Genomic DNA, 27,139 nt, shown 5'->3' on the forward strand with positions numbered 1-27,139 from the left:
TGTCTTTCAAAACAATAAACAATCATAGTGAAAAACTTGATTTGGAGATGGGATAACAATGTTGAAATGTCCCCAGAAGCAGCACAGCCTGGTGAAGAATGTGCTGTCCCCTGGCAGCTAGATTTTGGCAAGTTGTTCATGTCTTCTTGTGTTGTTGAATCTGATATACATATTCTGTACTTTACCTTGGGTCTACAAGTGCTACACAAATCGAACAAAAAGTCAGAATTTCTATTTTTTTTTCCTGGGGTATCAGGGAAAAGAAATATTAAAGCAGTTCAAATTTTATGAAATATTTAACAATTACTGTTACATTCTTATCTAATAAAAAAGAAATTATAGTCAGAAGTAGCTACACCTGAACCCAAAGGTCATTATAATCTCCATGATGATTACACAGAAGTAGTGCTAAGACTTTGTCTCTATCAATGGCATTTAAACTAGAGAAAATATCTGTAAAACATCTATATTAAGGGCAACATGTAAACATATTAATTTGTTCAAAACCATCATCATCATCATTTACAGTCAGACAAATGCCATGTAAGGATCTGACTGAGGCAGGTTAGGCACAGATAGTGAAGCATTCAACTTTGAATATCTGTAAGGCAGGAGATTCTATATATAGAAACATATTTTCTGTCTAAGTGCTGTTTATCAATGGTTTTGCTTCATCTCATGTGAACTTTTAATAGCAGTTTTGGTATCAAGAAGTTTCAAAAGCAAATATGTGAGCTGAAAGCCTCCTAGATGTGATGCTTGTTAACTTTTTCCTAACACTCTTAAAAATGTACTGAATTCATGACAACAGATTCCAATTTAGAGGTCAAAATTTTTAAGCAAGAAAACTTATGTTTAAGTCATTTTGGATCATTGAAGGCTAAATCTGTTTTACTTGTCTGTTTTTAGTCACGCCAATGCTGGTCTTAATTAATTAATGAAATACATATTTTTTGTATTTATTTAAATTTTTAAAGACCTAATTTCAAAATATATTTTTAAAAATCATGTTTAGAAAGTTCATCAAAGAAGAATAAATTATTTAAAACTGAGAGAATGTTAATGAACTGTAATCATGAAATCACTGAGATACTTGAAATGTTACTATGGCTCCATCTCTATTGCCTGAGCATTATATTCATGTCAATATAATACAGTGTTAATTAATCATATTCCCTAAATAGTTGATGTAAAAGTAAAAGCAAAAAATTCCCAACATTTCTATTGACCAATGTCATAACTTAGAATTTGGTGAAAAACTCATGCCAAAAAAAAATCACATCCTTTATTCTCCTTTTACTCGGGAAAATAAAAGCATAAGCTAATAAGTACTATGTTTTCTACTATAAGTACTAAGTGCCATAGTAGCTGAGTGGTGTGTAACATGTTCATGACTAGGATTGTGTAAATAACAGATTTTTAAGTGCAGATGAAGTAGAGTATTTCTAATGAAAATTATCAGGTCTGCTGTTGTCTTTTTAGACATTACATTCTTTTAGCTGATGTTTCTATGATTTCTCTCAAAATAATCTTAAGGAGTGGAAAAAAAAAAAGTAAATATGCCTAAATCTGAATTTGTTAGGTTTTGATTTATCTAATTTTTGAAAGGCTGTAATTTTTCCTCAATTTGACTGGAACTGGAAAAAGTTTATAACATTCAGCTTTTATTTATTTTGGTAACTACAACACTCAGTAATATTTAGGGCTCTTCGGCAGATCGGGAGCTTTTTCCACCCTTCCTATATGATTTCTACAGTAACACTTTTACCATTTTCCATTTTCTCTGAAAGAAGATGTATTGATATTATATTTTGAAGATTAGTTCAAGTAAAAGATATATTTGATTTTTTTTTTTTTAAATAACATGTGTAAAATGTAGATGGGAAGTTCAGTTCTTTCTTTAAGTAACATCATTATGTTAAAAGTTATATTTTTGTTTTGATTTTATTTTTTATTGATCATTGGCATAAGCTTCCATAAAAATCTGTCTGGTTTGCATCTCCCTCAACCTTTCCTTCTCCTGACAGCTAACACTGAGACACATCTGCTCTCTGAAAGTTAATTAGTCTTTGTGTTAAAAATCAGAAAATATACTACAATTATTAATGGATTAATAAGACAGATAAGTCTTCTAATACATCTTTAATTGAATGCTGTAGATAAAGAAGTCAATAAAATGCTCATTGTCATGGCTATTTGCAGCATTTCCCCCTGAGATTTTTTTACAACCCTCAATAACAAATGTAATTCATATCTATAAGATGTTTATAATGGTTATTGATCCTTAATCTAATTATAAATGAGAGTTAAAAAACCAAAATATTTCTGAAAAACAAAACCTGCAGTTTTGAAAGTGGAAAGGAAGGCATTCCCATGTCTTAAGTGTTTTCTTACAAACGTATATTACTTTGAGGCTTCTAAAACTGCAACTACATCCAGGCAATGCAATTTCCATGCATCTTCTTAGTCTTCATTACTTTATGAATTAAGTAACACTGTAAGCAAACAAACAACTTCCATAAATAGTCATGGTCTACTCATTTTCTCCTCCTTCTACTTAAATGCTCTGAATTATACCATAATGTATTATAATCGTGCTCTAATTAAATATAGATGGTCCTGTGGGGAACTAACAAGAAGTTATACAGCATTAAAATTAAGTTCTAGGACTAAATGGTTAGGAATAAAATTCAACACGGTTAGTCTTTTACTATTATTAATAATGCATCATAAAAAAAGTTGTCTCCTTGTCAATTCAAGGATTCCTGAATTAGTTACTAAAAGCATTCATCCAATAAACTCTCTCCTGTGATAACTTTCTAGGGATTTTCCCTTGATAGCTATTGTAAAGTACTTTTTTAAAGTTACAATTCACTGTAATTTGTTCCATGACAAAGCACTCAGTGAGTCAGTATAGGCCTGAAGGTCTGTTTGTGTGTTCCTTTTGCAGGAATTTACTGAAAATATCAGACCCTGAATAACATTTAGGAGAAAAAAATGATCCATTTCTAATTTTTTCTTCAAATTGGACTTTCAGAACACGATCAGAAATTGGCAAGGTAGATTTACTGGCAGTGGCTGTCAAGATTAAATATTCAGTCTTTTCAGGCAAAGTTCTGACTGTGAGACTGTTTATATATTTCTTAATGGTTTTTAATTGTATTTTAGCCTTATCACAAAACTGACATTGGACAATATGAACACATCATTTTCTTCAAAGCACATAGAACATTGTCACTGTGATACTGGATTCTTCTTTTATTTAATTATGTTATACAGGATAAATGGTTGAATCAGAAGAAACATGAAATATTTTATCTGGTACTGACGTAATAAGGTAGGGTTTTTGTTTAATTTGTTTTTTTTCCTTTTCCACCAAATTGAAGAATTGGTTATTTGGACAGCATTAATCCCTGTCATGATCACTGTCTCATGATGTTGGATTTACACTAGGCCTATATTAGATCTGATTTCACAAAGAATGGATTAGGACAGACCTCTTTCTAAGGATGAGTTTTGGTTTCAAAACATTTTCATAGATAAATATGTTCCACTTTGTCTACAAATTATTTATGCTATAGATAATGAAGTGGCCTTCTTGGTCCACATCATAATGTTGACTTAAACTAGTATAAACTGAAGTATCTGATATCCACCTTTCATTCAGGAAAAACATGTCCAAGAATTCAAATCTTGTATATGGTTGCTACAGCTGAAATAATATAATAGCCTCATATCCTTATTGAGATACTTTAAAACCCAAAATAGATGCATCTCTTTTTTTCCCCAGGCTTTATTTCTGAAGAAAGTATAGCTGTCTTTATAACTAAGAAAAGAGAAACATGAAAAAATGAAAGCTATAACATAGCCTTGAGGAAAAGCTTAGTGAAAGAAAACTTTGGCAAATTGAATAATGGCTAGTAGATCGTAGCTCCTGTTGTTTGAGTCACCTGTTTTCAAAGAGAAACAGCATTGTATAGGCTTTCAGAGTAAATAGCTTTCTTCAAGTATCTTGGGCATGGTCATTTTATCTTGATGAAAAAAGACATAAAACTATCAGTTATGTTTATTTAGATTTAAAAGTGTTCACGTGTATTTCTCACCCTTTACTAACAGATCTGGATTTTATTTTCTGCAGTGATTATTGTATAAAGACATTACTATTTATTTGAAGCATATATATCTCTAGTTACATAGAAGATAAATATTTACTTTATTAAAAGAAATCCCCAAACCTCATATATGAACTGATATAAGAAATTTAAATTTAAAGTATACTTATTAGTGTTTTATTACTTATTAAGATTTTTATTTTACATTTTAATCAAAAAGGCATTTTGTTAAAATGAAAAGAAATAATTTATAAATTCAATTTCAATGGATATTCCTCAATCAGGTTTCTAAAATTCTGAATGTTCTACAATAAATTTAAAGTAATAAGATCATGGAGCATTTCAAGGTAAAAAATGTTGTCATTTTTAACAATAGGTTGGGTTTAAATTCACTTCCATCTTAAAAACAATGCCAGATAACAGGGGTAAAATATGCATTTTGCATAGCTGACTGCAAAAAAATATGTATTCCTGCAGGTTATAGAAGACACCCTTAGGAGAAATGGAGTTTAGGAACTAAAGGGAAGTGGAAAGGATTTAATTTCTTTTGTAGATGTCCTAGTGCTGTTTAGTGTTGACTAACCTCAGAAGGCAGGTTCTCAAAAGCACAAATATCAGTCAGAAGCTCAAATCCCATTCTTTGGAAGTTGGTAGCAGTTAGGCACAAAGCTGGTATTGATGCTTTTGAAAGCTTTCCTGAGTGCTTTCCCCAGATTCTGTAAGTTGTTGAGCACCAACTAACAGGAGATGAGGTTGCTCAGCACTTCAAAGGATTAAGCCCACAGTGTCTATTATGATATTTACCTCACATGAAAAAGAACTCAGATGCTATGTAATTGGTATTGTTGCTTTAAGATAATGCTTTAGTTTGAGGACATTGTATTTTATCTTACTAAATATTATGTCTTATATCCTCATTTGGGGTTTCATTTGCTGTACCTGCTGTGGGTTTTACATGTCTTGATGAGAGAAGTTTATTTTCTTAGTTTTAATGGTGAGATCATGTGTTCATTTTGGCTTTTTTCTCATACATATATAAAATAAAACATAGAAAGTTTAAAACAAAAACAAAACTATCCTGTCAAGCTTCTATACAGAAACAACTTCAGCAGTATGCCAATAATGAAGCCAATGTACAGTGTCAAGTGCTGTCACTCTCAAAGGCATAGTGAGCCTGATATAAACAGCAGGAGTAATGGCACTTCTTCAAAAACTAGCAAAGAAAAAAACACATCCATTATGTATATGCATTGATAAATATAAATTTGACTGGATAAGAAAAGAAGGAATTTTAAAAATACAATGTTGCACCTTATATGACATCCAGCTAGGCATTGTTTCACTAGAAGAGTATTTGTGCTAAGCTTTGAGCTTGTACAGAATCCAGTCTTACTTATCAAACTATATGCTTAAAAGTGAGCAGATTCAAAAGCATAATTAGGCATGTACCATTATATATATGTCAGAGAAGTAGTAGCCATACAGATGATAGATTTACAGGAGTCAGATCAGGACATATTATTCTCTAAACTATTTAAAAATCCGTTTAAAATCCTCAGACTTTAGCACAACTGTTGGAGTTTCAGTATTTGGGATGATGTCCTTCATCCTGATATTCAGTGCCTTTTTACAAACCTTTAACTTCTGACAGCAACAATCCAACCCTCCTTCTCCTTTCTGCTAGTAATCATGCTATGAAGCCAATAGATAATTACATTTCCTCTTTTAGAACAGATGAACATATTTGTGGAGTTTCTTCCTTGCCCTGTCAGTCCTGCTAATAGTACTACACTGTAAGGTTGCAGGTTGGTGAACATAGACCTAACTTGTACAGTCATTTTTAGACTCTATCAAATATTCCCTCATTTTTCATATATAATAGGTCAAGATTTGGCTCTAGTTATTTTTGGAAAGGTCACATAATATGTTCTTTTCTTCCCTGAATTCTACTTGAGCACTGAAGAACTTCCTACATTTAGAAACAAGGACCGAGGATTTATTGCATTTCTTCTCAAAAGTTTGTCACTAGTCCAAGTTCTCCTTTGTTTACAACATCCCACTCAGATCTCATCTGTTATTTTCGTTGCATGTTTTGAAGATCCCTTTCAAATATTTCTGGATTCACAGATGAAATAAATTATCACTGTCTCACCCACATGTCAAATACAACTCTGAACAACACTATCAGCCTAACTACACATCAACCGCAAATATACAATTATCATCTGTATCAGGTTTATGTGGCAAGGTTTTGGTATCGGTAAGGCCAACAGGAGTAGCTTTTGTCAGAAGATGTAAGAAGTTTTCTCTGTGTCTGATAGACAGCATGCCAGTTGGCTCCAAGACAGACCCACAGCTGGACAAGATAAAACCAATTAGCAATGGTGGCAATGGATAAAGGGGGAAAAAATTACTGCTATGAGAAGAAAACTGCAGAAGACAAGTGGAGTTAGAATGTGAGAGCAACAACTCTGCAGACATCAAAATCAGTGAAGAATGATGGGTAGGAGGTGCTCCAGGCACTGTAGCACAGGTTTCCCTGCAGTCCATGGTGCAGCCCATGGTGAGGCCCTGCCCCTGCAGTCCATGGAGGCCACAGGGGAGCAGAAACCCACCTGCAGCCCCAGGTCAGAGCGGGTGGATGCCCAAAAGTGACTGTGACCCCATGGGGAGACCATGATGGAGAAGCTTCTGGCAGGACCTGTGAACCCATGGGGTAACCGTGCTGCAACAGTCTGTTCCTGAAGGACTGTGCTCCATGAAAGGTACTCTGGAGCAGTTTGTGAAGAACTATAGCCCATGGGAAGGACTCATATTGGATAAGTTCATGCAGGACTTTCTCCTGTGAGAGGGACCACACACTGGAGCACGAGAATTGTGAGGAGTCATTCCCTTCAGATGAAGGAGCGGCAGAGACAACATGTGATGAACTGTAATCCCGATTCCCCATTCCCCTGTGCTGCAGAGGAGGAAGAGGTAGAGACTTGGGAAGAAGGGAGGAGGGGGACAAAGTCTTTTAAGATTTAGGTTTTATTTCTCATTATACTTCTCTAATTTGACTGATAATAAATTTCTTTTCCCTATATCAAGTCCATTTTGTCTGTGATGGTAATTGCTGAGTGATCTCCCTGTCCTTATCTCAATCCGTAAACCATTCCTTAGATTTTATGTCCCCTGTTTAGTTGAAGAAGGGAGTGGCTTTGGTGAACACCTGGCACCCAGCCAGGGTTAAACCACCACATCATTCTGTAGGATCTAATTTGGGAACAATTGCTGTTGCTGCCGTGGAGACTGATTCTTGAGAAAATTAATTAAATATTAAATTCATGCAGAAAAATAAAAACAAAGAGAGTAAAAAAGGGGAAAAAAACTTTAAAAAAGTCACAGTCTGTTGTGAGATGGCTAAAAATTCCCACACTCTTTAGTTGACAATAATGTCTTTCAGGTATTCTAGCATTTTGTATTAGGTTTTTGAGGTTTATAATAGTGACTATTAGCACACATTATGAACCACAGAAATCACATGTAAGTGATTTACATCTTCGTAAGATTTCATTGCCTCCTCCCTGTTCTTTTGAGAGTTCTACTTACATTTTGCCAATAGTGAAAGATGGTAAAAATAATTTTATTAGAATTTTAATTTATTAGTACCATTTCAGAGTTTCATAACTTTATGATACCACATACTTTCATGATTCCAGCTACATTCTCTTAAAAGTATTAAACTGTATCCTTCCTTACACATTTCTGAAAAAGATATCTCCATCATGACAGGAATATTCTCTTAATATTTCTGATGTTATAAGTAGTACAGTAAAGACAGATCTGTATTAAACTGAAAGCCATTTCACCCATTTATAAAACAAAGCACTTTGCAAAATTTGTGGTCTCTAAGACTGTTAAATCTTCTTAAGCTGAGCGTAATGTGAGAGCTCTGAAACAGTTTCTATTAAAAAAAGAAATCTGATTGCAAACTTTGAAAGGGTATCTCTACAAGAGTATTCTACCACTTTAATTCCCAGCTTCAAATGTATTCTTTATACAAGTTAAAAATGGAGATGGAAAAAGAAAACCAAACCCACATCAGAATTCAAACTTAACATTCATAAACATGCCTTTAATTAGGTAAGCAATGCCAAGTCTTCTGGTTTTAGAGCCAAAGCCTCATTAGAAAGTGTTACAACAACATATGTAAAGGAATAACTGATAATATGTGAGGAAGTATAGATCTCTCATTCATTTATTTTAACATGTTTAGTACTTGGGCTTATGGAAATCATACTGCTATAGAATACCTGTTCAAATCCAATTGACCTCAGACACTACTATTGAGAGTTTCTGGCAATAGGACTGCTAAAAAAATTAACTTACAGATTAAGAATTCTCCAAAAGGTGGAATTTATTTTTTACATACAGAAAATAAATAAATCTATGTGTAAAACTAATCTAAAAAGTTTAGCTACAATTTTCTAATTAAAAAATAGTTTAACAGAAATAAAAATATTCCCTGATTTAGAGTTTATTTCAGTGTCATTGTTAATATATAGTATTGCATCCTTGAAAACAAAATTAAATGAAAGAGTTTAGTATTTAATTTGGCCTTTGATTAAAATGTGTTTTTACAGCTTTGCCAAATAAATGCTTTATCTTAAAAATTATGATAAAATATGTCATCATTATATTTATTGTCATATATTTTATTAGTGTTTTTCTTATCAAAAGTACACAAAATTACACAAAATTAGTGGTTTCATCAGAACTGTCCCCAACACTGAGCTCTGGTGAACACCACTAGTGACTGACTATAACTGTCTTTCCAAAGTGGTAGTCCTTCCAAGCAATATTTCCTACATTCCAGTGATTTAATATATTCTTTACCAAGTAATTTGTTAAAACATACCTTTGTCTTGCTGCTTTACAAAAAGCTTGACAGTAGCTAGACAGCTGTGCCCACTGTTTAACACCACTGCTGCTTGTAATTTTCTAATTATTACCTTATGTTCTTCTCATCTGCTGGCTGCCTATCCTCTGAGAGCACTATCTGGAAAACATTTTGTTTTCTTTTTGTAATATAGATATTTATTTACATACACAGACACATATAGAATTATTGAATCGTAGAATCATGGAATGGTAGGGGTTGGAAGGGATCTTTGGAAATCATCTAGTCCAACCCCATTGCTAAAGAAGGTCCACCTAAATCAGGACACACAGGAATGCAGCCGGGGGGCATCTTGAAGACCTCCAAGGAAGGATATTCCACAACCTCTCTGGACAGCTTGTTCCAGTGCTCTGTCCCCCTCACAGTAAAACAGTTTTTTCTTATGTTTAAATGGAACTTTTTGTATTCCAGTTTCATCCCATTACCCCTTGTCCTGTTGCTAGATACAATAGAAAAAAACGATGTCCCAACCTCCTGACATCCATCATTTATATACTTATAAATATGAATGAGATCCCCACACAGCCTCCTCTAGATGAAATAGCCCCAGTTCCCACAGCCTTTTCTCCTAAGGAAGATGCTCCGTACCCCTGATCATCTTGATGGTCCTGTGCTGGACTCTCTCCACCAGTTCTCTGTCTTTCTTGAGCTGAGGAGCCCAAAACTGGACACAGTACTCAAGATGAGGCCTCACCAGGGCATTACTGTGTTATCTAGTAGTGTAACGTCTAGTAATCAATAGCAAAGATGTGAAAAAGAAGAAGAGAGAAATTTGCTGCTTTTGTATTTTCCTAATTGTGATGTAAGTAACTGACCAAGCTTTGATATAATAGCACTAATCTCAGCTAAATCAAGATAGAGAGGAAGATGCCTGGCTTCCTAGAGAAATTTGCAGTACTTTTATGCAGTATCTATTCTAAAGAGACTCTGTTCTGGCTGGTTGTATGAACTGAATAATCCTTGTAATTTCCACAGCAGAGCAAGGAAGGCCTAATAGGACAAATTAAGTCAATTCTCTTGTAGAGTCAATCTTCTACAAAGTGTTTATGTTACTGAATGTGCAAGCCAAGGTTTGTTTGGGTTTTTTTTCAAATTCAGCAGCAAATTCCTTTTTAGTACTTGCATTGTCTATACATACAAAAAAAAAAAAGAAATTTTTAACCAGCGTCCTTAAATTAATATGTTCTGAAGAGCTGGGTTTAAAAGACTGTAAGGATTTACTTGCTGTGTTGTCTGGGATATTTGGATTTTTTTTAAAAGATACAAACATTTGGCAGCTCACTCAAAGCTGGCTTATGGCAAAAATAGTGTGTCAAACAGCTAAAAAGATTTTGTAGCTTTTGGTCAAACAAACCATTCTATTCTACCATTAAAAAGCATGCTGTCAAATATTGGATAGTGTTTTGACAACAGTGTAATTTTCTTTCATCATCTCAGATCATTTTACTGCCCAGATACATTTTGTTAAGACTTTTTCTGTCTGTTTGTAGAATGCATACTGTAATCTTCAGAAAGTTTTTTCTAACTTAAAATTTCTCTGAGAAATAGTTTCAGGAGAGGAATATTGAGAGGAATAAATCCAGTCAGCTACCTAATAAATAGGGATATCAACACAATACTGAAAGGAAAATGTATTTGCTATGTTTAACTATTGTATTTATTTCTTTGTTTGGTTTTTATTTACTGTCAGCACAGGCAAAAAAAAAAACCAAAAGCTTTACAGTGCTAATGAAGATTATCAATGAATTGTCAGCCATTGTTAACAAAATAATTTTTAAAGACTAAAATGTTCTAATAAATACAGAAAAATATACCGTTTCATTACTTGCATTGTATCCAAACATTTTGAATCTGATTGAACAGAAAGTGTTTTATATTAAGTAAAAGTAAAATGGCTAAATAGAATTTATATCTCATATTCTTTTGTTAAGTTCCCATTTTATTTTGTTTTTCGTGGAAATCAATAATTGATCTAAGACTTCAAACAATGGTTATGTGAAAGATTTTGAAATTATTATGATATACTTGCAACTTTTAACCAATCATGATTTTCTCTAATAAGTTTATCCTTTTATTATACACTGCTTTAATGTGTATTGACAGTATCATTTTTTTCTAAACCTTAAAACAGACATAAAACCATTCTAAACCTCCTACGTGAAAGTGGTTACCATATGAAAAGCTTTTATTGTGAGATATTCTTTATCTGTCATGTAATCTCTAAAAATTTTATAGCAGAGATGCAAATATTATTCATTTGGGTTTTTTCCTCAAAAAGATTTTAAAAAATCGAAGCACATTTAAAAGTAACTATCTTTAATTTGAAAATATTTCTATCTACCTTAGTATTTTGCTTTTTATGTTTTATGGAAACTACCAACATTTCTCTTAAAAAGGAATGACAAGTGTTCAGTTTTTTTCAGTTTCTGTCTCACACAAATCTTTTTTTAATAATTATATATTGTGTCCCAAAGGAAGCTGCCAATTTCAATCTAAATTAATCATTTTGGTGGAACAAATCTGCTTGACAAATGAACCAGACAGAAAATGACCAAAATTTGTCTACTTCTGCTCTTCAGTTATCTTGTCAACATGTGCATCATACACTTCTTTCAGAACTTGCATGTCAAAAGCATTTTTCCCATGTACAAATTTCCCAAAGCCCCGTCACTTCTATAAAATGCATATCACTCTCAATCACCTTTTCTTCCTCTCACATTTTCAGTGAGAAGCATACACACATATACTGAGATACAAAGTAAGACTGGTCTTCCATCACTTGAGAAATTGTCACCAAATTGACTTTATCAACGCACTTGATGATAGCTTTCAAGCTATGATATATGACACATTGTGTTGGAACTGAAGCATGAATGCTGACAACCATCTATCTACCTTTGATTTTTAGAAGCTTTGTCACAGAAGAAACTATTATAGAAGATTAAACACATAAACTTAAATCTCTTTCACCATTTCTGTTTTGAAAGCTGAGACAAAAGATTTCTTACCTCATGACCAAGTATTTAGAAGCATAGCATGCCTCTGTTCTCATTGCTTCTTTGCCATACGCAAGTGACCCTAGTTCTTAAGCCAGCTGCAGCCTGTTGAGAGATCCCATCCAACACTGAAATAAACCACACACTGAAATAGACCACACGCCTCTGTAGCAACATGTGGAAAGATGTTGCTTTGGATGTTTCCAACATGTGGAAAGATGTGGAAAGGATGCCTTTCTCCAAGGCATCCTTGCATCCTTGCAAAGCACTGGCTTTTTGGTTGGATTTTTTTCTTGTGCTTCTAATATCTAACTGTTGCTTAAACATCAAGGTCTCTAGTTTTCATTTCCATCCTCAGATAGATTCGTACACTTTTAGTTGAGATGAACCAATTATTGCACTAGAAAAGTTCAACATAATAAACATCTTATTTTTTTTAGCTCTCGATCTTAACAGAGGCCTGCGCCTCTTCCTCCCTTCCTCCGTCCCTTCCTCCCAGAGTCCTGCTCCTCTTTTTTGGCAGCCCCGAAAAACATTTGAGAGCTTCAGACACAGAGATCTTTCCTTCTTTATGCTGGTATAGTAGGTATGTGTGGCCAGGTTTTGATAGAAGGGAGATACAGGGATGGCCTCTTTTAGAAAAGCTGCTAGAAACTTCCCCTGTAGCTGATAGGGCCAGTGCCAGTCGGCTCTAAGATGGACCCGCAGCCGACCAAGACTGAGACAACTAGCAATTGAAGTAATACCTCTGTGATAAACATACTGGAGAAGGGGAAGAAGTTGCTGTGCAGAGGCAAAATTGCAGCAGAAAACGAGAATGAGAATGTGAAAACATTTCCACAGACATCAAAATCACTGGAGAAGGAGAGAGAGGAGATGTCCAGACACCAGAGGAGAGATTCCCCAGCAACCTGTGGTACAGCCTGAAGCCTGTGGTCTCCTTGAATCCATGAAGGTCACAGTGGAGTAGAGACCCCCCTTTAGCCCTTGGAGGACTGCATGCAGGAATGGGTGGATGCCCAAAGGAGTCTATGACCTCCTGGGAAATTCACACTAGAGCAGCTCCTGACAGGACTTGGGAACCCATGAAGAGAGGAGCCCCTGCCAGACTGTCAGGATTTGTGACTCCATGGGGGACTCACACTGGACCAGTTCATTACCAGACTGTTCCCCCTATGGATGAAACCCATGCTGGAGCAGTTAATAAAGAACTGTAGCCCATGCAGGGGAGATATTTAAAGATTCTCTTTTTACTTCTCATTTCCCTACACTGTTTTGATTGCTCGTTAATAAATCAAACCAGTTCTTCCCAAGTTGAGTCTGTTTTGCCCATGACAGTAATTGCTGTGCAATCTCCCTGTAGTAATCTCAACTTGCTAACTTTTCATTGTATTTCTCTCTCCCCTGTTCAGTTTAGGAAGGGAGTGACAGAACAACTTGGTGGGCATCTGGCACCCAGCCAGGGTTAAATCACCACAACTGATAGACTGTTTCCATCCTGTCTCAACAGTAGAGATGAAAATCTGTAGTGCTCTGTGAGCCTATGATGTAAACTATACTATTTTTTCAGGCAGTTAGTAGTCATCCATTCATACCATATGTTTTTTTAATTATTTTGTAGCATAAGACAGGACAAAGGCTTCATTTGAGACATCCAGTTTTAAGCCTCTCCACCTGGTTAGTACTGCCGCAGTCTGCTCTGGCATTGGTGGTATTAGGGTTAATTGTGATGGGTAATTAAAAATGTTTATAATGAGAAAAAATCCAGGCAGGAGCAAAAGCTGTGTTTATTTTTCATGAAATTAAGAGTATGATGGGGATAAGAAAGACAATTTTGTGAGGATTTTCTTGAGGATGATTGCAAATACTTCACATGAAAATTGTGTATTTTAAAATTTAAGTGGAATTAAAGATTCTTTTTTAAAACCACTCTTAGGGAGTGTCAAAACACTCTATAATAAATTATCTAGTTGTACTGAATGTCACTTACTCTTAATCAGTTCATTTTGAACTTTTGATGGAGAAACTGACTTTTCTGTAGTCTGCAAATGATGCCTCATTACACAGCTCTGATGGGTAGGATGCAAAGAGTCTTCTTGTCCAGGAGAGTTATCCACTACTCATTATCATACTACAGGCTGTAGTATGGTAATTCTAATGCAATCCAAGAAAATAAAATAAAAAGAAAAAAGGCAAGAGAGAAAAAAAGATGCAATATAATTAATGTTTCATTTATAGGACAGAGTAAGACTAAGAATAAAATTATCTTCCAAAGTAGTCTTAGGGTTTATATTTGTCTTGGTTTGACGTGGATGCATTTCTGGTAATGGGGAAGGGATTGTAAAGACGGCTCCTGTAACAAGTTGCTCAAAACTCCCCCCAGCTCAGAGTCAGACCCACTTCTGGGGCTGAGCCAATTAGGCACTTCCACTATCATTTTTTAAGAAGAAGAAGCCAGAAGCGAAGGGTTCTTTCTGTTCCTTCTTCTTCTGTCCTTCCTGTTTTTCTGGCTGGTGGTGGTGCAAGGAGTGGGAAGAGAGAGAGAAGCAACCATGTGGACTCCAAGGTCAGTGAGGGAAGACAGAAGGAGGTGTGCTGGAGCAGAGACTCCCCTGCATCCTGTGTAGAGGACTGGTGAAGTAGAGATTTGTTTGCACTTTGTAAATTACCCTGGGCCAGGGGCAGTGACTATGACAAGAGGAGGCTGTGTCCCATGTGAGGGACCCTGTATCAGCAGAAGCCACAGCTGCTGGGAAGAACTCACACCACAGAAGTTCATTATGGACTGTGTCCCAGGGGAAGGATCCCGTATCAGAGCAGGGGAAGAGTGCAAGGAGTCATCCTCTGAGAAGAGAGAAGCAGCAGAGACCACTTGTGAGAGACTGACCACATCTCCCATATACCCCCCTGGAGCCGTTGAGGGGGGATGAGGTAGAGATATTGGGAGCAGTGAACTGAGCCAGGGAAGAAAGGAGGGATGGGGGAGGGAGATCTTAAAGTGCTGGTTGTATTTTTCTTATCATCCTGCTATGGTTTTGCTTTTTGTTCTTTTCTGTTTCTTGTAGGTAGTAGAATATACTTTCCTACTTTCCTCTCTAAGTCAAGTAGTGAAGTCTGTTTTGCCCAGAACCGTAACTGGCAGCGAGTCCTCCCTGTCATTGTCTCAATCCACAACATCCTTGGTTATCTTTTTTCCTTCAATCTTGCTGGGGCCTCTGCAATGCAAAGGAGTGTGAGGGTAGATGGGAGACAGTGAGCAAGAAACTGTCATGGTCCATAGTAATGTGTATGTTTAAATGGTTGTTTGTAAACACAGCTATGAATTTTATATATGAAATAAATGTATATACAAATATGATTACAGTATTAGTGGCCATTTCTGAAAACTTGTCCCTTTTAACTAAACAATAAGTAGATTGTAAACTGTTTTCTCGTTGTAACGTGTTACTGTTAAACTGCCTTCATACATTGGTGTTAATATCAAACTGCAAATAAGGGAAGGCTCAACATATGTTGGTGCAATAGAGGCAATAAATATCAAGTCCCCAGAGCTGAATTAGTTGGATTTGCAGGTATGTTTTAGAAGTATACAAATGTTTATTTGACTTATTTTGAAGGAAGTGAAGACAGGGCAAATGCAATGATATAATTGCCTGTATAACTTCTCTGTGTAAATTGATTCAGTTTGATTGATGCAAATTGATTTATTTTCCTTGTATCTTTAGTCAATTAGTTTAATAAAACTCATACTCTACTCAGTTCAGGAATATACCACCTACTGAGAGGAATTAACTCCTTTTTTTTCTCAGAGGAAAACACCTGCATTGAAAATTATCTCAAAGCTATTCAAAGCAAGTAACAGCATGCAGGTCAAGCAGCCCACTGCCTCCTTTTCCCTGGAAATCCCTGTGTTCAAGAATGCAGCAATTCATTGACAGAAATCATCAGTGAACAATGCAATACCATACTAGAAATATCAAAGAAAGTATCTGGTGGTAAGTGACAAAAATGAAAGATAAAAGCATAGCTCTTCCTTATTTCACATCAAGAAGGGTGTTTTGGGAATGACGCTGACTATATAGGAACATGTTTTGTAATATGTCACATCAAAACCAGCAAAATGTCATAAAGTACCAAGAAGTGCCAGAAAGCAGGGAAGTCCTATGTGCCAACTCCTGCTCCCAGAATTGACAGTCTTTTTCAAGTGACATGCCGGATTAAAGAGAATAGAATGAATCTTGGGAGCAGATGTTAGAACCTAAATCTCCTGCTGCCAGCTAAGCAACCTCATTGTTAGCTTCTCCCATCAGAGTTTTTTCTACTAAGTCTCTCACATGCTTCAAAATTTACACTATTTCTGGAGAAGTAATGAGCACTTCTTTCATCTATTTCTTTTTTACTTCCTCTCCCCTCCACCACCCCAACTGTCCCCACAAGCACACATTCAGACTTATTCTGATCTGGAAGACTCTACAGCCTGCTCACAAGTAGGAGATGTGATCTTGTATCTTGTCTGATTGATCAGAATATTAGACGTCAGCATTCAGGTTTCCGAACAGGTGTTCTACCTACAAAGTTAGAATAGTGAGTCATGAATAAACTATTACCTCCTCATCAGTCTACATTTTTAAGTCAACATTTTCTTTGTTTTATACATGCTCTGAGCATACTTCTAATAACAGAAATACTCTCAAATATCTAGATCTTACTCTATTCTATTTGGGGGGTTTTAGTCCATCTTCATCTGTGTGACCATATGCAGATTTAAAACATCTGGGCATACAAAACTTAAAACAGAAAGGTCCTGAATATGTTTGTGTTGAAGGCAAGATGTCAGCGTAAGAAGTTCAAGAAATTGATCATTCCTATAACAATGAGTTTTTGAGAACGTTTCTGATCTATGTCTCTGGGCTCAACAACATAAGTGACATAGTGATGTCCTGGTTTACTTTTGAAGACTAAAAGCTGAACAAGATAAGAGACTGCAAATTCCTCTTAACTATTTTGCACAAAGTAGAATCTAGGCTAAAAGGTAACCATCCCTTCAGTTCAGTGAGACTGAGTATCCTTGATGTGTGTGAATTTACCTGCCTGAGGTTTTAGACAGAAAAAAATAAAAATCACAATTTGAATCCATAGTTGTGAGACAGGTATAAATTAAATTCCTCCTGAGGAGTTGAGATCAATCTGTATTTTTCATCTTCCCAAAGCTTTTTAATCGTATATGTATTGAATACATAGACATAAATGTATTTTAATCAAGCTAACCTTTAAAAATCATTTTCAAAACAATGACCAGACAGAAGGGAAACTGTTAGTATGGTGTCATAATTTCTGCAGAACTGCCATAGCAAATCTAATAACACATGCCTGTGCTGATATTGAAGATTGAGCGCTACAATACCTTTACTGTCTGTTCTTAAGTAATTAGGCATATATTTATCCAAGAAAATCTACTTATGTGTTCTTTACAACACAAATTTCCACAGATGCTGTGGAAAACTAGAGATGTCCAAGCATTTTTATCATTGAAAACTTAATTGAGTCAGAAACAAAAAGGGAAAAAAACAAGGCATACTTTTATTAAGCAGACAATTGAACACAGTACTTTGACTTTTCATAACAACAGCCTACTTTTTAGGGTTTGTGTCTGACTATTGCCTTTGCAGTGAAGTGACCTGCTGTTAAAAGCTATGAGGTTGCATTTTAAAACTTCCTTGAAAATGCTAGGGCACAGTCATCAATAGTCTTCAAATTCTGAGATTCTTCAGAGCTCTTGGGGTTTTTTTTGAGGGGGAGGGGGGTTGATTTTTTTTTTCTCCAGAATATTGGCAAATATTTATTAAATTGGTGTTTTTCTTACAATCTAGGTAATATCTGAGTGCCATGGATGCTCCACAGAAGGATTTGTTTTCAACAAGTGTGCTACAAGGGTATTATTGAAAGTCATATCTTTCTAGCATGCCTATATGGTATTCTGATTTGTCAACAGAAATATTTGTAGCGGAACACCTATATATGGTAAATATGGTAAATTAGAGACTGGCTGGACTTAAATGAATGTACACAGACTGCTTTCATTATGGAAATCTGTGTATGTAACTGAATTTTGTAGTTCTCAAACATAGAAATAAAGTGTGTCATAGTCACATTCAGGTGACATTTTTTTAAAAGCTATAACAAAGATGGTTATAAATCTTGGTGTGGATAGACTGTTCAAAATTAGCAGGCCAGGGCTATGAACCCTGAAATCATTAACAACATTCTCAGGCAGTGAGAAGCAGAGCTATAAAGCTGTAGATAGTTATGGGGGATTTGTTTCACTATTAATAGTATTTTAGTTAATCTAACCTTAGAGATATGCAGTAGTCCTGCTTCATACATATAGATAATAAGAAAATTATTATAACAGAGAAGGAAAGGATATAGAGGAAGAAACAGGAATGTCTATCAGGGTATCAAATTAGGGGAATATTTTTCTAAGCCACTTCTGCTGTTGCCCCCCTAAAAAAAAGGTACAGGGTTCAGCCAGAAGCAGCAGCTAACAGAAGAAACCAGGAACATCTGTGAAAGATGAAAATCAGGGTAGAAAAACATAAAATAATTAAAATATAAAAGTTTTGAAACAGCTGAATTCTAACCAAGATGTTTCAAATGTAGAAAATAAAACATTCTGAATTACCTGAAAACTCTATAATTTGCCTCCAATTTCCAGATTTTTACTTTTTAAAAAAAAAAACAAAAAAAATCAAACATAGAATGGTTTAAAACTTAATTTAATGTAATGTTTTTCATAGGACAGAGAAAAAAGAACAGGAAAGAAGAGTGTGGCCAGCAGATCAAGGGAGGTTCTTCTCCCTCTCTACTCTGCCCTAGTGAGGCCTCTTCTCAAGTCCTATGTCCAGTTCTGGACTCCTCAGTTCAAGAGTCCAGCACAGGGCCACCAAGATGATCAGGGGACTGGAACATCTTTCATATGAGGAAAGACTGCAGGAACTGGGGCTGTTAGAGAAGAGGAGACTGAAGGGAGATCTTATTAACATTTATAAATATCTAAATGATGGTTGTCAGGAGACTGGGACATCCCTTTTTTCTATCATAGCTAGCAACAGGACAAGGGGTAATGGGATGAAGATGGAACACAAAAAGTTCCACTTAAATCTAAGAAAAAACTATTTCACTGTGAGGATGAGGGAGCCCTGGCACAGGCTGCCCAGAGGGGTTGTGGAGTCTCCTTCCTTGGAGGTCTTCAAGACCTGCCTGGACATGTTCCTATGCGACCTGATCTAGGTGAACCTGCTTTTGCTGGGGAGTTGGACTAGATGATCTCTAAAGGTTTGTTCCATCCCCTACCATTCTATGATTCTATGATTCTATGATTCTATGATTCTATGAAAGGTAAGCCTAGAGTCCAAGCAGATATGTCTCTTTATCAGAAACTCAGCTTTCACTGATAAACAGTACCCCAGTCACATGTTTGCAAAGAAGTTATCCTATGCAAGAATTTGATGGAAAACTTTACATTCTACTCACTTTTGCTGAGTTTCAAAATAGATGAATTCCTTTTTTATTTCAAATATATTCTCTTTTTTGACATGTAGGAAGTATTGAAGTACACAAAGTATTTTTCCTCTTGACCATTCGACAGAGGAACGAATAAAAGAATAAATGTGTCTCTTATCATACACTTTTTTTTAATTTTGGTTCCTTCTTTTTGGTGGTATGAGAATGATTTGGATGCAAAGGAAAATCTTTGGATCCTAACTCCAAATATGAGCTTTTGAGACTTATCTACTGCTAAATTCTACTTGGAATAAAGACCTGGTTTCCATATTTTACCTCTCTGTAGCTGTAGAGTTCAATGCACTTGATTACAGCTTGTACACTCATATCACAGAACTCATTTTGTGTTGTTAATAAGAATAGTCTGATATTAGCTCAAAGAGAAAAGCAATGACTTAAACTCTTCCCATTTGCCCAGGTTTTAAGTGCTAAATGTTACCACCTTCAAAGTGAATGAACCAAAAGGGACATGAAATTCTGTGAGCTTCGTTTGCAATGTTTTCTTCAATATTTTTCTATGAAAGGTGAAGTTTTGGAATGAAGTTATGGATTGATCAAGAGACTATCTACTGTTTTTCTTTTTTTCCTGATTTTCTGGCCTCTTGTGAGCCATTCCTGTACCTCTTTGAATGAGGTACAGGTCCAGAGCTTCAGTCAACTTCACCAAACAACTGTGACTTAGGCATGTGTGTGTTTGTGTGGTATAGGTACATATGAAACATGCTTGTCTGAAAATATATGTAGTTATCAACTCATCAAGATGTTAGTAAAGATTAAAGTATGTCAAAAAATGAAAACTAAGAAGGCTTTAGCAAGTTTCACAGGGATATGTAGTGTTGCAAAGGGACTGGCATTGCATTTGTACTGATCATGGAAATGTGGTCCAGAGGACAGTAAAGTGTATCAAATGCTACTTAATGTGTGCTTATGTTCCAGAATGCTTCCACATAACTGACCCTTGGGTGACTGTAATGCAGCAAGCTACATATCCCACGACTTCCTGCACTTGATGTCAGACCGCTCTAGGGAAGAAACATGGACTGATTTAGCTGGCCTATGTCGTACATGTCACATTGTCAGAAAGTGTTATGAGATACACAGCAAAGCATTTGCACAGGCAGGAAAGGACATTTCTAATTGTCCCCTCCAAAAAAACCAAAAAAACCAAAAAAAAACCAAACCAGAAAAATCTGTCTAAGCCTTCAAAAATGCATCAACTAGTAACCATGCTCAAAGATCAATCTAGTCATGGAGTGCACAGGTTGTGCTAAATGAGCTGAAAGAATTTAAGGAAGTTAAAGACTAACATTTAAGATTCAGTTAAAGATTATGTAATGGAAATATTCTTGCTTCTTGTTTTGTACCTTTGTTCTTTAGGTATTCTGCATCAGGGGCAAAATAATAAAATTTTGATCTAAAAAAGTTTTGAAGGTGTAGCAATGAGGTATTATAATGGAGTCCTAGGATTCTAAAGTCAGCTTTGAGTGACAAAGATGTTATGAAAGGCTACCTATAGCTGGGTAGAACTTAGTTAAAGTGAAAATGAAGGGTAGATTTATTTGCTCTACAGTATTGAGATTGATTCCTACCAAAGCTAGCAATATTCTCTCTATTGAAGTCTAATTTCAGGCCCTCATAAGTCATTTTAGCTAGTTTATTGTACACAGACACCTCAAACTGCTGATGCCAAACACAAGGACACTACTGCGCTAACACTCTTTTTATAAGGGGAAGTTGAGGTTTAGAGACGAGAATGAAGATGAGAAAGACTATCTGATTCTATCTAGAGATCAAAGCAAACAAATCTCCATCTTTATGTAGTGTATATGTGTTGAATGGATATCAGTTTTCCCACAAGAATAACAATGTGATTATGTATTTATGCTTCTGTACACACAGGGCAAACTGCTGTGCTTTAACATTCAGCATTTAGTTTTGTACTACTTCACATTTTTTTGCAGGCTTAAATATGGCATAGGAGATTTGCAGTACTCCTTAGAAAATACATATGAAGTTTAATTTGAGAACTATCATGATAAAGTATTGAATCAGAGAATACTTTTCTCCCATTTGTGCCATTTATCTTCAATAAAATTGCAGACCCTTGCCTAACAAATAATTTATTATATTTATTCCTCTCATTTATACATGAATATAGCTTTCTTGGGTGTTGCCATTGCTAAGTTTTTCTTTTTTCCCTTTGCTCCCTCCTTCCCATCTGTACTGAAGCACTTCCCAGCACATTTCTGCCAAAAGGGCTGAAGAGCAGCTGTCTGCTCAGTGCAAGCCAGTGGTTTGCCAGAAGGGCATGCTTCTGCATGGGTTCATTGTTTTTCCTCCCCCTCCCTTTTAGGTGTGATATCAATGTTTTTCAAATGCTGAGTATAACTTAAACCAGAATCAAGAGGCTTCATTTTTTTCTTCAAGAGGCTAACTTTCTAACACTCCTAGTCTTAATGAATGTATTATAATGGAAGCTCGCTTTCAAGCAACTAAAATTACAATATAAATTCAGTGCTGTGGTAGTCATTTATCACTTTATGATAATGTCAGAATATATAAATGATAAGAAAGAAGGTTTTTCAGAAGAAATCTGAGGGGACTTTGTCATTTATTTGTGCACTTATGTAATACAAGTGAGTAAGCACTGAAGGAGGAATGCAAAAACATTTAATCTAACAGGCTGATGTAGTGCTTCCTCTTCCCTGATCAATGATCTCCCTTATATTTAGAAGAGACTGAACACTACAGAAAGAAATATATGTTTTGTTTATTAAAACTAGTTTAGAGAAATAAGTGAGTTTAGTTATGCTGCTATGTGAATAAGGTACAACTATTAATTCTTAGTTAATATGTATATTGCTATAAATGGCATCAAGCTTAAAAGGGGGTATCTCTCACAGAGTACTGTTGCTGTTAAGAAATTTGTCAGTAAGGAAGAGGGAATCAGGAGTACGAGTATGTGCAGCATCATGTCCCAGGTGCAAACTGATGCATAATGAGAAGAGATTTAGAATGTTAATAACATTGAAGCATTAATTTATCGGTATGCATTGCAAAAACTTATTTTGCTTGTTTGATTTTTAATTTTTGTATTATGCATAAATAAAACACTTTCCTCTTTTTGTGCAGCTCTAAACTATACATGCAAAACTACGTAGCAACACATTTCATATTTACTTATCCACCAGATACTAGTATAATGTCTAAACTCTTCCCATTTATAACAGATTGGCAATAATGAAATCCTCTGTGAGCTTCAGGTTGTTCTTGTTTCTTTTCTGATGAATGCAAAATCCCTCTGGTTATGGTAAAGTAAAATATAAACATAAATGCTAAATAAAATATCACATTTGTCTTTGTAGGATACTAGTTCAACTTTTTTGCAACTATACAAAATACACTATTATGATGATGATAGCTTGTAGTGTACAAGACATACGTCATAACATAAAGTCTCCTGTGAACATACATACAATTTGCCTATTTATACAAGGAGCCTTTTAAAGAAGTCGATATCCAGGAAAGTGACAGCCAACGTCTTAGATAACAGCTCAGACTGAACAGTGCCTTACCTAACTGAATATGGAATTGTCCATAGTTAAGCAGTTAGGTGAGGAAAGCAGAGATTATAGCATGCCCCTATGACAAATACAGACTCATAATGTTTAAAAACCAAAAAAACCCACCCACCTGTGTGTCTACTGCCATTTTAGTTGCTACGTGGCATTGACAGTGAGACAGCTATGGTGTTGCAGTGTCCTTGTGCACTCTGAAGTAAAGGAGAGATAAATAACTCAAACTGATCCTAGTTCTGTTAGTGAGAGGGATAACTTGAAAATACGAAATATTCTTCCTAGCCTTCTAGCTTTCAATTTGGTTCAGAGCATACAGAATTTGTGTGAATAAACTACTGATATTCCTTCCTTCATATTCTGAGAAAACAAAAGGAGACTGTCAGAACCTGGAACTATGTATGATTACCAATCCTGAGGCAACTTAACATAGGGGCAGATGTAGTAGAACCTCTGATTGTATCAATGAACTTTAGGATTGTATTTGGTGCAGGTGTCCAGGTGTTCACCACAGGAGACTGCAGGGATAGACTCTGGGTCAGCAGACAGGGACTGCCCCATGATCAACACAGCTGATTCCAGCCTCTCCATCACAGCCCACAGCTGAGCTCCTCAGTCAAGATTGTAGTGCCTCTGGGCTATATTTAAGAAAGGACAGAATGCTATGCAGAAGCCATGAGAGAGGAGTAAAAAGAATGTGAGGCACCCAGCCTTGCAGACACCAAAGTGAGAGACGAATGGGGAGGAGGTGCTTTGGGATGCCAGAGGGGAGACTTCCCTGCAACCCTTGATGCAGTTTATGGTGTAGTTTTTGGTTTTTTTTTCCCTGTGACTCTGTGATGCAGGTCCTGCCCCTGGAGCCCATGGAGGTCCACAGGGGAGCAGAAATCCACTGTGTAGCCTGTGGAAGACCTTATCCCACAGCAAGTGGGTATATCCTGAAGGAACACATGGTCTGTGGAGAGCCTACACTAGAGCAAGGTCTTGGCAGAAGCTGCAGTACATGGGGAGGAGCCCACATAGGAGACTTTATGGCAAGTCCTGTGGCCTGTGGAAGACCCATGCTAGAGAATTCTGTTCCTGAAGGATTGTATCCCATGGAGAGGACCCATAATGGACAAGCTCTTGAAAGACAGCCAGTGAGAAGGACATATGTTGGAGCAGTTAATAAATGAATGTATCCAATGAAGGACTCACACTCTAGTTCATGAAGGACTGCAGCCCATGGGAAGGACTCATGTTGGAGAAAGATAAAAGTCTGAGGAGGAAGGAGGAACTGTTATAGACTTGACTCCAAGTCCCCATTCCTCATTCCCCTGAACCATTCAGAAGGGAGGAGGTAGACAAGTCAGGAATGAGGAACTGAAGTTGAGCTTGGAAAAACGGACGAAGGTGGGAAGGTGAATTTTCAGTTTCAATTTTTTCTACTTTTAACAGGCAATAATTTAAATTAATCTTCCCCAACTTGAGTCTGGTTTGATGGTGATTGCAATTTGTCAGTGATATCCCTATATTTATCTTGACCCACTAATTTTTCATCTTACTTTTTCTCTTTGTCCTTTTGAGGAGGTGTAGTGAAGGAGGTGAAGTGTTAGAGCAGCTTGGTGAGCATCTGAGAGCTGGCCAAAATCAACTCATCTGAGGGGTATTGCTGGAATATTTGTATTAACTACTGCATTTGTTTATAGATTTCTTTGTGGAAGATGGAATTATGATTAGATATATTTCCTAATGTTGTCACGGCTTCTACTATCTCATAAGATTTGAAGATTTTTCAAGTCTGATCCTGAAATATAAAGACAGGATATTTCAAAAAGATGCAGATGTTACAACAAAATAGCTGGAAGCATCTGGGGCTTCTTTTCTGCCTCCAAAAGATACCTACCATGTTGTAAAAAGATTAAATATTCTTGCTAGAAACTGCAGAATAGCTCAGCCGTAAATGTTCAATGCAGAGCACAAGAAACACTACGTACACCTTGGCAGCATTTTCTTGTCTATAAAGACTACTTCAGCTCTCTTTGAGACAAAAAGATTTGTTTACTCTCTCTTATGGCACAGAAAGATATCAAGAGGCTCTATGTTTTATATACTTTTCATTAGTTTTCTTATGGGATCCTATTTCCTATGCAGAGAGCTGTTTCAGACTATGAATATATTATAGACCTCAAGAGCATTTTCAATTTCCTGGCTGCAGATATGTGCCCTGGCTCCACCCCAATCTATGCCAATAAAAGGCCCACAAGTGCAGCAACACTTCCTGATCACATTGTGTTCTCATTTGCACAGGAAAAAGAAAAAAGAGCAGGCCCTTAGGGCAGACAATATCAGCAGCATGTGCTCAATCTCAACACTTAAGGGACTTGGAACTTGTAGTTGTCTGAATATAACTGTAGCAAAAAAAAAATCAGCCTACAGAAAGTCTGAAGACAGACTTTGAGACCAGTAAAGTATTTAGAAAACTTAAAGGTTTCTGGTCCTAAGAGTGGAATCCAGTTCTTTATTCTGGACAACAAAGCTCTCTGTACCAGGTATGAGAAAAGTCAGCTGCTCTACATAGGATGAAAATATTACAGTGCTCAAGTGATGCTACAGAACTTAGGCAATAAGAAATAGTTCGCAGGAGCAAGATTTTATTCTGGGCTTGAGTAGGGTTCTAAGGGTTTCAGAGAAGCGCTTCCACCCATTTGAGATACACAATTTCAGACTTCATGCCAGAAGCTGTTGACTCATTATTTTTCAAATAATTTAATAGAGCTGATTTATATATTTAGGAATATTGGAGAAAAGAGTGGATGTTGTGTTCCTTTCATATTACAGCTTAATTATTTAAATACTCAGGATTTGAAAGCAGAAATATGAGGTATCTAAGTACAGTCACAGCCAACTACATATAGTTTACTATATGAGCCCAAGACCAATGGGAGCAGCTGGTGAGCCCAGACTCCCAGCCCCAGGAAGAAAGGAACTTTCTGTGGCCTCTGAGCTCCTGGCCCTGAGATGTCCCCTAGATCAGGTGGTAAATTCATCCTACAATGAGAGCACACTGGATGTCCGTGGCCTCTGAGTGCTCCCATAGAGCTGTCTCTCCAAAAGTATGAGGAAACTATGATATACCTACCAGTCAGGTGAACTGGATGAGTTCCTGTGTGATCTGCTCTAGGTGGTCCTGCTCTGACAGGGGGGTTGGACTAGATCATCTTTCAGAGTCCTTTCCAATCCTTAAGATTCTACAATTCTGTGATTTAGCTGGCAGATTCAGGAAGACTGCTTATCGTGTTCTATGATGGCATGAGCACTCTTATGAAAATGTGGATAACTAGTGTTTCTTTTCTACTGAGAAAGGTGCCTGGTGATATTTTATTACCATGTAAAAGGATTGTGACATCACCAATTGATTTTTTTTTTTTTCCCCTGTCACATTTTTAAAGTGTCAAGTGCTCTTTGTAATATTCTCTGGGCTCACACATCAGATTGTTCAGTCTCTTCTAAATATAAGGGAGGTCATTGATCAGACTGAATTGCTTTGTGAACTCAGCAGAAAATTTACTTTTGAAATCCTTGCAGAAAATACACTGAGCTGTCTAGCTAATTCAAGACTACAGACCTATGATGCAACAACACCTGGGAAAATATGAAAAATAAGAAAAGGAGAGATGTCCATCTAGCAACTGATACACTACTTTGCTATAAAAGTTTAATGTATCCAGAAACTAGAAGGCATGACTTGAGTGGGTAGTCACATAAAATGAATTAAGAAACATGAAGTGAAATGAGTTATCTGCAGCATTTGTCTGTGTATGTCTTATGCACAAGTTTTTATAGCATCCTCAGAAAATTATTTAATTTATTAGATTATTCCCTATTAATAATTTCCCCACACATTCATTTCTATTCAAGTAAGTAATTTTTATTGCCCAACTATATAAATACTACTGATATAAAAGTAAT

This window comes from Colius striatus, chromosome 4, assembly GCF_028858725.1.
Source record: "Colius striatus isolate bColStr4 chromosome 4, bColStr4.1.hap1, whole genome shotgun sequence".
Lineage (NCBI taxonomy): Eukaryota > Metazoa > Chordata > Aves > Coliiformes > Coliidae > Colius > Colius striatus.